At 54.6% G+C, this 17,995-nt stretch overlaps 1 protein-coding gene across 1 annotated transcript in view; it reads right to left on the bottom strand.

The window, feature by feature from the left end:
* fgf11a (fibroblast growth factor 11a) overlaps positions 1-17,995 on the bottom strand; it is an 82,351-nt gene that overhangs the window by 56,358 nt on the left and 7,998 nt on the right.

Here is a 17,995-nt window from a genome sequence, read left to right as displayed (position 1 = left end):
GGCACCTCCGACCGTGCTGGCACCGAAGTACAATTGTTCTCAGCACTCCTGGGTAAGGAGGGAGAAGAAATCAGACTGACATTCCCCCCAAAAATCCCTCCTGCAATGTGCGTGTGAGGATGGAGGCAGGAACGGGCTCAAATTTCTAACCCGTCCGCACCCCATGGTCGAACGGCCAGATAGCGCTCAGTGTTGTGGGCTCACACAGCCACGCACAGGGAGAATGACTGCACGGCTGAGGCACACGAGGGCAGCTGGAGGCTACTGCAGAGTCTGTACCCCAGCGAGAGCCAGGAGAGGGGGTGTACGATTTGGATCACAGGTCACACACAGATAACCCAAAGTGTCTTAGCAGTCAGAGGTCATTACCCAAAAGGGTCTTTGGAGTCATTTTATTAGGGAGCGGTAGGTCAAATATAGTCAAACGCAACACACAATCAGGATAGATATACGACCGTGACAAGTAGCTGGTACTAGTCCCAATCGGTGGCACGAACAGCTCTTCTCTGCACTGTCTGCCCTGAAAAGCTCTTTAGATATCTCTTTTATTCTCTTTTTAGAGGTGGGCCTGGGGTAAAATGATGCACAGGACCATTTAACCTAGAAGGGCTCTTCCCAAACCAGGGTGCACAATGGCTCGTTGAGTTCTTTGTCTCAACTCTTGGATGAAATCCTCCCCTTCACATGTTTATATTTTCTGATGGCCCATCTCTCCTGTGCTTATCCTTCCCAAGGTTGGAGTCGGATGATGGACAGGCCACTCACATGCCTGTTATCAGTTATTTATGTTGACGCTGTTCAAGTCGGCTTTAGCTATTGTACCCTGGAATCAATCTTCAATTCTAACACCAGTCTGAAGAGACTTTTTTTTTTTGTCTCAAGTTATTTCTTACAATTTGCGATCTTTTACAGGGGGTTGGGGGTGGGGTTTGGGCGGAGGGGGGGGGGGGTGGGCCGAGGGAGATCCGAAAGAGGGTCAGAGAGGCGGTGCGAGCCAGCCGTGACCCGCGCTTCCCCGGAGCCGCCGAACTGTGACCCCTTTCAGCGCTGTGTGGGAAAGCCGTGCCTCTGAACAACCCAGAGACACTCATCGTTCACCAGGGGATAGGTCACGGCCAATGAGGTACCTTCTGAAGTGCGGTCGCTGTTGCAACGCCGGGAAAGGCGGGCAGGCGATCTGCGCACAGGAGGATCCCACGGACCGTGACGGGGTAGACGGCCGGGTTATTGGCTTTCAGCGGCTTTTGCTGCGGGGTCATCTTTGGCCACCTGAGCGGGCAGGCGGCGGTGGGGGTGGGGGGGGGAAGGGGAACGGGGCGTGCCTCAGCTTAACGTCCCAAAGAGGCTCACCTCACTCCCTGAGTCTGCTCCCAGCATCCCAACCAGCTCCAGCCAAGCACCACAGAGCTTCATGCACACCGGGGCCACGATTAATCATACTGATTAGTGTAATTGTGTGTGTTACCTTGAATTAACATTCTCTGATTGTACCAGAGAGAGGGCTGTGTCATTGCCTGAGGGAGGGGGCGGGCTACCTGAATTGCAGCATCAAGAGCCAGCGCTCACTGTCAGGCTCCAGCTATGCACAGACATAAAGCAAATCTACTCTTAAAGGCGACACTCACTTAGCCACATTTCTCGACTCGGGTTGCTCTGCTGAGTACAATTCCGACTTGTGTGTGTAGGCGGAGGCAGGGCAGGTTGAGAAAGGAGTCCTGGGCTTCATAAATAGAGGCACAGAGTACAAAAGCAAGGCAGTGATGATGAACCTGTATAAAACGCTGGTCCGGCCCCAACTGGAGTATTGTGTCCAATTCTGGGCCCCGCACTTTAGGCAGGATGGGAAGGCCTTAGAGAGGGTGCGGAGGAGATTTACGATGATGGTTCCAGGGATGAGGGACTTCAGTTACGTGGATAGACTGGAGAAGCTGGGGTTGTTCTCCTTGGAGCAGAGAAGGTTGAGAGGCGATTTGATCGAGGTGTTCAAAATCAGGAGGGGTCTGGACAGAGTAGATCGAGAGAGACTGTTCCCATTGGTGGAAGGGTTGGGAACCAGAGGACACAGATTTAAGGCGATTGGCAGAAGGACCAAAGGCAACACGAGGATAAACCTTTTTACGCAGCGAGTGGCTAGGATCTGGAATGCACTGCCTGAGAGGGTGGTGGAGGCAGACTCAATCGCGGCTTTCAAAAGGGAGTTGGATAAGTGCCTGAAGGAAAATAAATTGCAGGGCTACGGGGAAAGGTCGGGGGGGAGTGGGACTGGCTGAGGTGCTCTTGCAGAGAGCCGGCATCATAACGAATCTATGATTCTAGGAGGGATGCTTTGTCAAATAAGCTTGGTATTTGCCGTAGCTCAGTGGGCAGCACCCTCGCCTCTGAGTCAGAAGGTTGTGGGTTCAAATCCCACTCCAGGGACTTGAGCACAAAAATCCAGGCTGACACTCCCAGTGCAGTGCTGAGGGAGCGCCGCACTGTCGGAGGGGCAGTGCTGAGGGAGCGCCGCACTGTCGGAGGGGCAGTACTGAGGGAGCGCCACACTGTCGGAGGGGCAGTACTGAGGGAGTGCCACACTGTCGGAGGGGCAGTACTGAGGGAGTGCCGCACTGTCAGAGGGGCAGTACTGAGGGAGTGCCGCACTGTCAGAGGGGCAGTACTGAGGGAGTGCCGCACTGTCGGAGGGGCAGTACTGAGGGAGTGCCGCACTGTCGGAGGGGCAGTACTGAGGGAGCGCCGCACTGTCGGAGGGGCAGTACTGAGGGAGTGCCGCACTATCGGAGGGGCAGTACTGAGGGAGTGCCGCACTGTCGGAAGGGCAGTACTGAGGGAGTGTCGCACTGTCCGAGGGGCAGTACTGAGGGAGTGCCGCACTGTCCGAGGGGCAGTACTGAGGGAGTGCCGCACTGTCAGAGGGGCAGTACTGAGGGAGTGCCACACTGTCGGAGGGGCAGTACTGAGGGAGTGCCGCACTGTCAGAGGGGCAGTACTGAGGGAGTGCCGCACTGTCGGAGGGGCAGTACTGAGGGAGCGCCGCACTGTCGGAGGGGCAGTACTGAGGGAGTGCCGCACTGTCGGAGGGGCAGTACTGAGGGAGCGCCGCACTGTCGGAGGGGCAGTACTGAGGGAGTGCCGCACTGTCGGAGGGGCAGTACTGAGGGAGTGCCGCACTGTCGGAAGGGCAGTACTGAGGGAGTGTCGCACTGTCCGAGGGGCAGTACTGAGGGAGTGCCGCACTGTCCGAGGGGCAGTACTGAGGGAGTGCTGCACTGTCGGAGGTGCCATCTTTCGTGCACATAAAAGATCCCACGGCACTATTTGAAAAAGAGTAGGGGAGTTCTCCCCGGTGTCCTGGGACCAATATTTATCCCTCAACCAACATCACTAAAACAGATGATCTGGGTCCTTATCACATTGCTGTGTGTGGGAGCTTGCTGTGCACAAATTGGCTGCCGTGTTTCCTACAGTACAACAGCGACTACACTCCAAAAGTACTTCATTGGCTGTAAAGCGCTTTGGGACATCCTGAGGTGGTGAAAGGCGCTATATAAATGCAAGTTCCTTCTTCACATGAAGTGAGGGAGTAATCGTTCAGTAATGAATAAGTTTACTGTTGGTGCAGAGTGAACATAAGACTCAGGAGCAGGAGTCGGCCATTCGGCCCCTCGAGCCTGCTCCGCCATTCAATAAGATCACGGCTGATCTTTGACCTCAACTCCACTTTCCCGCCCGATCCCCATATCCCTCGATTCCCTCAATATCCAACAATCTATCGATCTCAGCCTTGAATATACTCAACGACTGAGCCTCCACAGCCCTCTGGGGCAGAGAATTCCATAGATTCACCGCCCTCTGAGTGAAGAAATTCCTCCTCATCTCAGTCCTAAATGGCCGCCCCCTTATCCTGAGACTGTGACCCCTGGCTCTAGACTCCCCAGCCCGGGGGAAACATCCTCCCTGCATCTACCCTGTCGAGTCCTCTAAGAATTTTTGATATCTCAATGAGATCACCTCGCATTCTTCTAAACTCCAGAGTATCAGCCCATTCTACTCAATCTCTCCTCCGAGCACAGCCCTCTCATCCCAGGGATCAGTCTGGTGAACCTTTGTTGCATCTCCTCTAAGGCAAGTGTATCCTTCCTTAGAGCCGGAGACCAAAACTGCGCGCAGTACTCCAGGTGTGGTCTCACCGAGGCCCTGTACAGTTGTGGCAGGGCTTCCTCGCTCCGACACTCCAACCCCCTGGCACATTAGGTGGCACATTGCCAGGTGGCCGGTGTGAGTCCGCGCGCCGCGCTATCGGCAGCTTTTCTCGCGGCCTACGCGGAGAGTGCGGTTCCGCGGTCAGATGTAGCCGCCGGTCGCGGGCTCCCACCGCTGGGCTGCAGCGGCTGCTTCAGAGCGGCACGTGTCCAACTGGCGGGACGGCCGCTCAGCGGGTCAGGGGTCGGGGGTCGGTGGGGGAGGGGGGGTCACAGGTCACTCGCATGTCTTACGGGGCGCCGGGCTTCTTCGTAAACCGCTCGCGAGGAGTCCTCGGTGTCTGCCGGGCGAGGGCCCCGGACTCAGAACATAAGAACCAATAAGAATTAGGAACAGGAGTAGGCCATCTAGCCCCTCGAGCCTGCCCCGCCATTCAACAAGATCATGGCTGATCTGGCCGTGGACTCAGCTCCACTTACCCGCCCTCTCCCCGTAACCCTTAATTCCCTTATTGGTTAAAAATCTATCTATCTGTGATTTGAATACATTCAATGAGCTAGCCTCAACTGCTTCCTTGGGCAGAGAATTCCACAGATTCACAACCCTCTGGGAGAAGAAATTCCTTCTCAACTCGGTTTTAAATTGGCTCTCCTCATATTTTGAGGCTGTGCCCCCTAGTTCTAGTCTCCCCGACCAGTGGAAACAACCTCTCTGCCTCTATCTTGTCTATCCCTTTCATTATCTTAAATGTTTCTATAAGATCACCCCTCATCCTTCTGAACTCCAACGAGTAAAGACCCAGTCTACTCAATCTATCATCATAAGGTAACCCCCTCATCTCCGGAATCAGCCTAGTGAATCGTCTCTGTACCCTTCCAAAGCTAGTATATCCTTCCTTAAGTAAGGTGACCAAAACTGCACGCAGTACTCCAGGTGTGGCCTCACCAATACCCTATACAGTTGCAGCAGGACCTCCCTGCTTTTGTACTCCATCCCTCTCGCAATGAAGGCCAACATTCCATTCGCCTTCCCGATTACCTGCTGCACCTGCAAACTAACTTTTTGGGAATCATGCACAAGGACCCCCAGGTCCCTCTGCACCGCAGCATGTTGTAATTTCTCCCCATTCAAATAATATTCCCTTTTACTGTTTTTTTTCCCCAAGGTGGATGACCTCACACTTTCCGACATTGTATTCCATCTGCCAAACCTTTGCCCATTCGCTTGACCTATCCAAATCTCTTTGCAGCCTCTCTGTGTCCTCTACCCGCTCCAAAGCTAGTAGATCCTTCCTTAAGTAAGGTGACCAAAACTGACTTGAGGAGGGGGTGATCTGGGAACGGCTTGGCTGCAGGTCGGTGATGCCGGGCCTTGACTGGTGACTACTCGAGCCTGGCGGCTCGGCCCTATTCCAGGGCACTGTTGACGGCTAACCGGCCAACCTGAGCCCGAAGTAGCCAACCACGTTGCCCCACGGCTAAACAGCCAGCCAGGCTCGTTGTGGAGCCCGACGGGGCCCTGGGCTTCTTCCAACTCAGCCCCAGGCAAACGTGAAGGCCCCTGGCCTGACAGATAAGGCAGCCCTCGCTGGACGAGCTCCACCAGCTGTGGAATTAGTGCACTCGGGGAGCCCGGGAGACGCAGAGGCCCCCAGCCCAGTCCCAGTCGCCCCCCCCCCCTCCCCCTCCCCCTCCCCCCCGCTGTGATCTGGTCCCGTTCCGATTTCGTTAAAACCGAGGGGACCCCCGCCTGCTCTCCCTCGTTGGGCGTAAACGATCGCGCGGACGCTGTTCCGAAGAAGGGCAGAGGGGGCGAGTTCTCCCCGGTGCAATGCTTAACCCTCGACCGAGGGCACTCAAAAAAACGGACCACCCCCCCCCCCCCCCGGCCACGACCATGTCGCTGAGCGTGGGAGCTTGCTGTGCGCAAGATGGCTGCCGCGTTAACTCCCCCCCCCCGTTAAAACAGTGACCGCTCTTCGAAAAGAAAAAGCTGTAAGGCGCCGCGGCCCGGCGAGAGGCGCTATCGAAATGCAGGTTTATTTTTGTTACGATCGTGCCCCGGACTGCTGCCTTGTTCCTTCCCCCCCCACATCCTGCGGGACGCGGGCGATTCCGATTGAGAAGCCGTAAGGAGGACAGCTTTCCCCCCCCACCCGGCCCCAGCCCCCGCACGTTGTCTTACTTATACCTGCTGCTTTCATCTTCTGTGTGTGACGTGTGGCATTGACTGGCTTGTCAGCGGCAGGCCGCTTTTAATCAATTCGATGCTCACTCAGGGGCCCCGGGACAAGCCTGACTCGCTTAGGATCAAGCGGCTGGCCAATTGATCGGCGCGATCGAACCTGCGTCTTTCATTTAACACTCAGAGGCCCACGGGGAATTGCTGGCACCGTGTTCCAGCCTCTCTGAATGACCCGGCTGTGCGTGGGTAAGGCTGGTATCAGCCAGGCCGGCTCCTGCTCGCTTCCGAACAGTTCGTCATTCAGTATTGGCCATTGTCGATATTGCCGCTGAGCCTCTCCACGCTATCTCCCCAATGGGCACCCGGCCTGCCAACTCATCTCCTGCCAAACAGAATATTCTCACTGTATCTTGTGCCTGTTCCTGGACATATCGATTGTCTGTCTCTGATGTTTGAGTTCTCTCCTGCTAAACTTTATTCATTTCAAACTAATCCCACTGCCCCGCTCTCTCCCCATAGCCCTGTGTCAATCCCCAACTAATCCCACTGCCCCGCTCTCTCCCCATAGCCCTGTGTCAATCCCCAACTAATCCCACTGCCCCGCTCTCTCCCCATAGCCCTGTGTCAATCCCCAACTAATCCCACTGCCCCGCTCTCTCCCCATAGCCCTGTGTCAATCCCCAACTAATCCCACTGCCCTGCTCTCTCCCCATAGCCCTGTATCAATCCCTAAACTAATCCCACTGCCCCGCTCTCTCCCCATAGTCCTGTATCAATTCCCAAACTAGTCCCACTGCCCCGTTCTCTCTCCATAGTCCTGTATCAATTCCCAAACTAATCCCACTGCCCCGTTCTCTCTCCATAGCCCTGTATCAATCCCCAACTAATCCCATTGTCCCGCTCTCTCCCCATAGCCCTATATCAATCCCCAACTAATCCCACTGCCCCGCTCTCCCCATAGCCCTGTATCAATCCCAAACTAATCCCACTGCCCCGCTCTCTCCCCATAGCCTGTATCAATCCCCAACTAATCCCACTGCCCCGCTCTTTTTCCACGGCCCTGTATCAATCCCTGAACTAATCCCACTGCCCCACTCTCTCCCCACGGACCTGTATCAATCCCCAAACTAGTCCCACTGCCCCGCTCTCTCCCCACGGCCCTATATCAATCCCCAAACTAATCCCACTGCCCCGCTCTCTCCCCATAGCCCTGTATCAATCCCCAAACTAATCCCATTGCCCTGCTCTCTCCCCATAGCCCTGTACCAATCCCCAAACTAATCCCACTGCCCCGCTCTCTCCCCATGGCCCTGTATCAATCCCCAAACTAATCCCACTGCCCCGCTCTCTCCCCATAGCCCTGTATCAATCCCCAAACTAATCCCATTGCCCTGCTCTCTCCCCATAGCCCTGTACCAATCCCCAAACTAATCCCACTGCCCCGCTCTCTCCCCATGGCCCTGTATCAATCCCCAAACTAATCCCACTGCCCCGCTCTCTCCCCATAGCCCTGTACCAATCCCCAAACTAATCCCACTGCCCCGCTCTTTCCCCTGGCCCTGTATCAATCCCCAAACTAATCCCACTGCCCCGCTCTCTCCCCATAGCCCTGTATCAATCCCCAAACTAATCCCACTGTCCCGCGCTCTCCCCATAGCCTGTATCAATCCTCAAACTAATCCCACTGCCCCGCTCTCTCCCCATAGCCTGTATCAATCCCCAACTAATCCCACTGCCCCGCTCTCTCCCCATGGCCCTGTATCAATCTCAAACTAATCCCACTGCCCCGCTCTCTCCCCATGGCCCTGTATCAATCCCAAACTAATCCCACTGCCCCGCTCTCTTCCCATGGCCCTGTATCAATCCCAAACTAATCCCACTGCCCCACTCTCTCCCCATAGCTCTGTATCAATCCCAAACTAATCCCACTGCCTCGCTCTCTCCCCATAGCCTGTATCAATCCCAAACTAATCCCACTGCCCCGCTCTCTCCCCATGGCCCTGTATCAATCCCAAACTAATCCCACTGCCCCGCTCTCTCCCCATAGCCCTGTATCAATCCCCAAACTAATCCCACTGCCCCGCTCTCTCCCCACGGCCCTGTATCAATCCCTAAACTAATCCCACTGCCCCGCTCTCTCCCCATAGCCCTGTATCAATCCCTAAACTAATCCCACTGCCACGCTCTCTCCCCATGGCCCTGTATCAATCCCCAAACTAATCCCACTGCCCCGCTCTCTCCCCATAGCTCTGTATCAATCCCAAACTAATCCCACTGCCCCGCTCTCTCCCCACGTCCCTGTATCAATCTCCAACTAATCCCACTGCTCCCTGCTCTCTCCCCACGGCCCTGTATCAATCCCTAAACTAATCCCACTGCCCCGCTCTCTCCCCATAGCCCTGTATCAATCCCTAAACTAATCCCACTGCCCCGCTCTCTCCCCATAGCTCTGTATCAATCCCAAACTAATCCCACTGCCCCGCTCTATCCCCATAGCCCTGTATCAATCCCCAAACTAATCCCACTGCCCCGCTCTCTCCCCATAGCCTGTATCAGTCCCCAACTAATCCCACTGCCCCGCTCTCTCCCCATAGCCCTGTATCAATCCCCAAACTAATCCCACTGCCCCGCTCTCTCCCCATAGCCTGTATCAATCCCCAAACTAATCCCACTGCCCCGCTCTCTCCCCATAGCCTGTATCAATCCCCAACTAATCCCACTGCCCCGCTCTATCCCCATAGCCTGTATCAATCCCTAAACTAATCCCACTGCCCCGCTCTCTCCCCATAGCCCTGTATCAATCCCCAAACTAGTCCCACTGCCCCGCTCTCTCCCCATAGCCCTGTATCAATCCCCAAACTAATCCCACTGCCCCGCTCTCTCCTCACGGCCCTGTATCAATCCCTAAACTAATCCCACTGCCCCGCTCTCTCCCCACGGCCCTGTATCAATCCCCAAACTAATCCCACTGCTCCCTGCTCTCTCCCCACGGCCCTGTATCAATCCCTAAACTAATCCCACTGCCCCGCTCTCTCCCCATAGCCCTGTATCAATCCCTAAACTAATCCCACTGCCCCGCTCTCTCCCCATGGCCCTGTATCAATCCCCAAACTAATCCCACTGCCCCGCTCTCTCCCCATAGCCTGTATCAATCCCGAACTAATCCCACTGCCCTGCTCTCTCCCCACGGCCCTGTTTCAATCCCAAACTAATCCCACTGCCCCGCTCTCTCCCCATAGCCCTGTATCAATCCCCAAACTAATCCCACTGCCCCGCTCTCTCCCCATAGCCCTGTATCAATCCCCAAACTAATCCCACTGCCCCACTCTCTCCCCATAGCCCTGTATCAATCCCAAACTAATCCCACTGCCCCGCTCTCTCCCCATAGCCCTGTATCAATCCCCAAACTAATCCCACTGCCCCGCTCTCTCCCCATAGCCCTGTATTTTCCACTAATCCAATATTTATCCAATTTCCCAGTAAAAGATGTGATGGTCTTTGCCTCGGCCTCTCCCTGTGACATTCCATGCTCCAACAACCCTGTGTGTGAAGAAATCTCTCCTCACCTCTCTCCTCACTCTCAGCGACAATCTTAAATTGCCGACCCCCTCGTCACTGACTTCCCCCCTCCCCCCCCGGAGGTAATAGTCTCTCCTTATCCGCACTCTCGAAACCCTTTGTCATTGTAACTATCTCATAAAATTCATAACATTCTAACTTTACAACAGTGACTGCGCTTCAAAAGCACGCCATTGGCTGCAAAGCGCTTTGGGACATCCCGAGGTTGTGAGGGGCGCTATAGAAATGCAAGTTCTTTATTTTGTTTCAATTGGATCTCTTCAGCCTTCTGGGCATCAGTGGAAATGGTCCAAATGTCCGAGATCTCAGTCACTTTGATTCGGATATTGGGCTGCATTAGCGAAAGGACAACACGAGAAGCAAAGGTGAGGTTATAAGAGCGTCCTACAATGGTGCAGTGGGTAATCTCACCGCCCCATGTAGGGCCACGTCCTATCCACCAGAAGAACCCAGGTTTGCTATTGGTCAATTAGTGTGTGAGCTCACACTAGCACGGCGCTCACACTCACACAGCTCACACTAGCATGGCGCACACACTCACACAGCTCGCACTAGCATGGCGCTCACACTACCACGGCGCTCACACTCACACAGCTCACACTAGCATGGCACGCACACTCACACAGCTCACATTAGCACGCGCTCACACTCACACAGCTCGCACTAGCACGGCGCTCACACTCACACAGCTCACACTCACACAGCTCACACTAGCACGGCGCTCACACTCACACAGCTCACACTAGCACAGCACGCACACTCACACAGCTCACATTAGCACGCACTCACACTCACACAGCTCGCACTAGCATGGCGCTCACACTCACACAGCTCACACTAGCACGGCACGCACACTCACACAGCTCACACTAGCACGCGCTCACACTCACACAGCTCGCACTACCACGGCGCTCACACTCACACAGCTCGCACTACCACGGCGCTCACACTCACACAGCTCACACTAGCACGCACTCACACTCACACAGCTCGCACTAGCACGGCACGCACACTCACACAGCTCACATTAGCACGCGCTCATACTCACACAGCTCACATTAGCACGCGCTCACACTCACACAGCTCACACTAGCACGTGCTCACACTCAAACAGCTTGCACTAGCACGCGCTCACACTCACACAGCTCACACCCACACAGCTCACACTAGCACGGCTCACATTAGCACGCGCTCACACTCACACAGTTCACACTAGCACGCGCTCACACTCACACAGCTCACACTAGCACGTGCTCACACTCACACAGCTTGCATTAGCACGGCACGCACACTCACACACAGTTCACACTAGCACGCGCTCACACTCACACAGCTCACACTAGCACGCGCTCACACTCACACAGCTCGCACTACCACGGCGCTCACACTCACACAGCTCGCACTACCACGGCGCTCACACTCACACAGCTCACACTAGCACGCACTCACACTCACACAGCTCGCACTAGCACGGCACGCACACTCACACAGCTCACATTAGCACGCGCTCACACTCACACAGCTCGCACTAGCACGGCACGCACACTCACACAGCTCGCACTACCAGGGCGCTCACACTCACACAGCTCGCACTACCACGGCGCTCACACTCACACAGCTCACACTAGCACGCACTCACACTCACACAGCTCGCACTACCACGGTGCTCACACTCACACAGCTCGCACTACCACGGCGCTCACACTCACACAGCTCACACTAGCACGCACTCACACTCACACAGCTCACACTAGCATGGCACGCACACTCACACAGCTCACATTAGCACGCGCTCACACTCACACAGCTCGCACTAGCACGGCGCTCACACTCACACAGCTCACACTCACACAGCTCACACTCACACAGCTCACACTAGCACGGCGCTCACACCCACACAGCTCACACTAGCACAGCACGCACACTCACACAGCTCACATTAGCACGCACTCACACTCACACAGCTCGCACTAGCACGGCACGCACACTCACACAGCTCACACTAGCACGCGCTCACACTCACACAGCTCGCACTAACACGGCGCTCACACTCACACAGCTCACACTAGCACGGCGCTCACACTACCACGGCGCTCACACTCACACAGCTCACACTAGCACGCGTTCACACTCACACAGCTCGCACTACCACGGCGCTCACACTCACACAGCTCGCACTACCACGGCGCTCACACTCACACAGCTCACACTAGCACGCACTCACACTCACACAGCTCGCACTAGCACGGCACGCACACTCACACAGCTCGCACTACCAGGGCGCTCACACTCACACAGCTCGCACTACCACGGCGCTCACACTCACACAGCTCACACTAGCACGGCACGCACACTCACACAGCTCACATTAGCACGCGCTCACACTCACACAGCTCACACTAGAATGGCACGCACACTCACACAGCTCACACTAGCACGGCACGCACACTCACACAGCTCACATTAGCACGCGCTCACACTCACACAGCTCACATTAGCACGCGCTCACACTCACACAGCTCACATTAGCACGCGCTCACACTCACACAGCTCACACTAGCACGTGCTCACACTCAAACAGCTTGCACTAGCACGCGCTCACACTCACACAGCTCACACCCACACAGCTCACACTAGCACGGCTCACATTAGCACGCGCTCACACTCACACAGCTCACACTAGCACGCGCTCACACTCACACAGCTCACACTAGCACGTGCTCACACTCACACAGCTTGCATTAGCACGGCACGCACACTCACACACAGTTCACACTAGCACGCGCTCACACTCACACAGCTCACACTAGCACGCGCTCACACTCACACAGCTCGCACTAGCACGGCGCTCACACTCACACAGCTCACACTAGCACGGCGCTCACACTACCACGGCGCTCACACTCACACAGCTCACACTAGCACGCGCTCACACTCACACAGCTCGCACTACCACGGCGCTCACACTCACACAGCTCGCACTACCACGGCGCTCACACTCACACAGCTCACACTAGCACGCACTCACACTCACACAGCTCGCACTAGCACGGCACGCACACTCACACAGCTCACATTAGCACGCGCTCATACTCACACAGCTCACATTAGCACGCGCTCACACTCACACAGCTCGCACTAGCACGGCACGCACACTCACACAGCTCGCACTACCAGGGCGCTCACACTCACACTGCTCGCACTACCACGGCGCTCACACTCACACAGCTCACACTAGCACGCACTCACACTCACACAGCTCGCACTACCACGGTGCTCACACTCACACAGCTCGCACTACCACGGCGCTCACACTCACACAGCTCACACTAGCACGCACTCACACTCACACAGCTCGCACTAGCACGGCACGCACACTCACACAGCTCACACTAGCACGCGCTCACACTCACACAGCTCACACTAGCACGTGCTCACACTCAAACAGCTTGCACTAGCACGCGCTCACACTCACACAGCTCACACCCACACAGCTCACACTAGCACGGCTCACATTAGCACGCGCTCACACTCACACAGCTCACACTAGCACGCGCTCACACTCACACAGCTCACACTAGCACGTGCTCACACTCACACAGCTTGCATTAGCACGGCACGCACACTCACACACAGTTCACACTAGCACGCGCTCACACTCACACAGCTCACACTAGCACGCGCTCACACTCACACAGCTCACACTAGCACGCGGTCACACTCACACGGCTCACACTCACACAGCTCACACTCCCACAACTCACCCCCACAGCTCACACTAGCACGGTGCTCACACTCACACAGCTCACACTAGCACGGCACGCACACTCACACACAGCTCACACTAGCACGTGCTCACACTCACACAGCTCACACTCACACAGCTCACACTAGCACGCACTCACACTCACAGAGCTCACACTAGCACACGCTCACACTCACACAGCTCACACTAGCACGGTGCTCACACTCACAGAGCTCACACTAGTAGGGTGCTCACATTCACACTAGCACGCGCTCACACTCACACAGCTCACACTAGCACGGCTCACACTAGCACGGCGCTCACACTCACACAGCTCACACTCACACAGCTCACACTAGCAGGGTGCTCATACTCACACAGCTCACACTAGCACGGCTCACACTAGCACGGTGCTCACACTCACACAGCTCACACTAGAACAGCGCTCACACTCACACAGCTCACACTAGCACGGCGCTCACACTCACCCAGCTCACACTAACACGGCGCTCACACGCACACAGCTCACACTAGCATGGTGCTCACACTCACACAGCTCACACTAACACTGCGCTCACACTCACACAGCTCAAACTAGCACAGCTCACACTAGCACGGTGCTCACATTCACACAGCTCACACTAAAACGGCGCTCACACTCACACAGCTCACACTCACACAGCTCACACTAGCACGGTGCTCACACTCACACAGCTCACACTAACACGGTGCTCACACTCACACAGCTCACACTAGCACGGTGCTCACACTCACACAGCTCACACTAACATGGCGCTCACACTCACACAGCTCACACTAGCATGGTGCTCACACTCACACAGCTCACACTAGCATGGGACTCACACTCACACAGCTCACACTAGCATGGTGCTCACACTCACGCAGCTCACACTAGCATGGGGCTCACACTCACACAGCTCACACTAGCATGGTGCTCACACTCACACAGCTCACACTCGCACGTCGCTCACACTCACACAGCTCACACTAGCACAGTGCTCACACTCACACAGCTCACACTCACACAGCTCACACTAGCATGGTGCTCACACTCACACAGCTCACACTAGCACGGCGCGCACACTCACACAGCTCACACTAACACGGCGCTCACACTTACACAGCTCACACTAGCACGGCGCGCACACTCACACAGCTCACACTAACACGGCACTCACACTCACACAGCTCACACTAGCACGGCGCACACACTCACACAGCTCACACTAACACGGCGCTCACACTCACACAGCTCACACTAACATGGCGCGCACACTCAGACAGCTCACACTAGCATGGTGCTCACACTCACACAGCTCACACTAGCATGGCTTACACTAGCATGTCGCTCATACTCACACAGCTCACACTAGAATGGTGCTCACACTCACACAGCTCACACTAGCATGGTGCTCACACTCACACAGCTCACACTAGCATGGTGCTCACACTCACACTCGCAAACTCATACAGAGCTCACACTCACAAAATCCACTCACAGCTCACACACAGCTCACACTAGCATGGCACTCACACTCACTCAGCTCACACTCACAGAGCTCACACTAGCATGGTGCTCACACAGCTCACACTAGCATGGCATTCACACTCACACAACTCACGCTAGCACAGCGCTCACACTCACACAGCTCACACTAGCACGCGCTCACACTCACACACCGCTCACACACTCACAGCTCACACTCACAGGGCTCGCACTCACACCGCTCACACACACGCACACACGCACACACACACTCACACACACGCACTCACGCACACACACACACACGCACACACGCACACACACACACTCACACACACATTCACATTCACACACACAATCTCATACACACACACACTCTCACAGAGACACTCTCACTTACACTCACACACCCTCACATATCGGCTCACTCTCACACTCACACATTCAAACATTCACACACACATACTCACACACATTCTCACACACAATCTCATACACACTCACACACTCACACACACGCTCTCACAGACACTCTCACTCACATTCACACGCCCTCACATATCAGCTCACTCTCACACTCACACATTCAAACACTCACACACACAATCTCACACTCACACTCACAGACACACTCCCTCACACACATTCACACATTCTCACACATACACACTCTCTCTCTCACACTCACACACACACTCACTCTCACACACACACTATCGCACACTCGCACACTCTCACACACATTCTCTCACACACACTCTCTCACACACACTCTCACACAAACTCACACACACATTGATACACTTACACACAAAATCTCACACACTCTCTCACACGCTCACACACACACACACTCACACAAACACTCACAAACACACACACTCACACATAAACACTCTCTCACAAGCTCTCTCACACATACTCACTCTCACTGACACACACACTATCGCACACACATTGACACACTCACCCACACACACTCTAACACTCTCACACTCTCTCTCCCACACTCTCTTTCTCAAGCACAATCTCTCACACAACTCTCACACACTCTCTCACACACACTCTCTCACACACACTCTCTCTCATACATTCTCTTTCACACACACTCTCACACACTCTCTCACACATGTTCTCTCATACACACTCTCACACACACGCTCTCACACACACTTACACACATTCTTTCACACACTCTCTCTCACACACTCTCACTCACACACGTACACATACTCTCACACACATATTCTCTCACACACATGCTCACACACATTCTCTCATACACACTTTCTCACACACTCTCACACACTCTCATACTCTCTCTCACACACTCTCTCTCTCTCACACATTCTTGTTCACACACACTCTCACACACACATTCTCTCACACACTCTCTCTCTCTCACACACTCTCTCTCACACACTCTCTCTCACACACACTCTCACACACACATTCTCACACACACTCTCTCTCACACACACTCTCACACACACACACTCTCACACACATTACACATTCTCACACACACATTCTCACACACACATTCTCACACACACACTCTCACACACACCTTCACACACACATTCTCTCACTCACACACACTCTCTCACACACTCTCACACACTCCCTCTCACACTCTCTCTCCCACACATTCTCTTTCACACACACTCTCTCACACACATTCTCACACACCCTCACACACACATTCTCTCACACACACACTCTCTCACACACTCTCACACACACATTCTCTCACACACACTCTCATACACACTCTCACTCAATCTCTCACACACTCTCACACAAGTACTCTCTCTCCCACAAACACTCTCTCGCACACACTGTCCCACACTCTCTCTCTCTCACACACACACTCACTCACACACACTCTCACACACTCTCTCACACACACATTCTCACACACATTCTCTCACACACACTCTCACACACACATTCTCACACACACACTCTCACACACACTCTCTCACACACACTCTCTCACACATTCTCTCACACACACTCTCACACACACACTCTCATACACTCTCTCACACACACTCACTCAGACACACACTCACTCAGACACACACTCAGACACACATTCAGATATACACTCACACACATTCTTTCACTCACACTCTCACACTCTCTCTCACACACACACTCTCACACACACTCTCACACTCTCACACTCTCTCTCACACGCACTCTCACACACACTCACTCACACACACTCACTCACACACACTCACTCACACACACTCTCACTCACACTCTCACACTCTCACACGTTCTCTCACACACACTCACACACACTCTCACTCACACTCTCACACTCTCACACGTTCTCTCACACACACTCACACACACTCTCACTCACACTCTCACACTTTCTCTCACACACACTCTTTCACACACACTCTCTCACACACACTCTCTCACACTCTCTCACACTCTCTCTCACACACACACTCTCCCCCACACACACTCTCACACACGTACACGCACTCTCTCTCAAACACTCTCACACACACCGTCACACACACATTCACACACGCATTCTCTCATTCTCTAATATAATCTCACACACGCTCTCACACACACACTCTCACACACACTCTCCCTCACACTCTCCCTCACACTCTCACACTCTCACACAAGCACTCTCTCTCCCACAAGCACTCTCTCGCCCACACACACAGTCTCCCACACACAGTCTCCCACACACACAGTCTCCCACACACACACACTCCCACACACACACTCTCACACTCTCACAC

This window comes from Pristiophorus japonicus, chromosome 20, assembly GCF_044704955.1.
Source record: "Pristiophorus japonicus isolate sPriJap1 chromosome 20, sPriJap1.hap1, whole genome shotgun sequence".
In the NCBI taxonomy this organism is placed as follows: Eukaryota; Metazoa; Chordata; class Chondrichthyes; family Pristiophoridae; genus Pristiophorus; species Pristiophorus japonicus.
The sequence above is the reverse complement of the archived record's forward strand: the minus strand, read 5'-3'. Positions and strand labels throughout refer to the sequence as shown.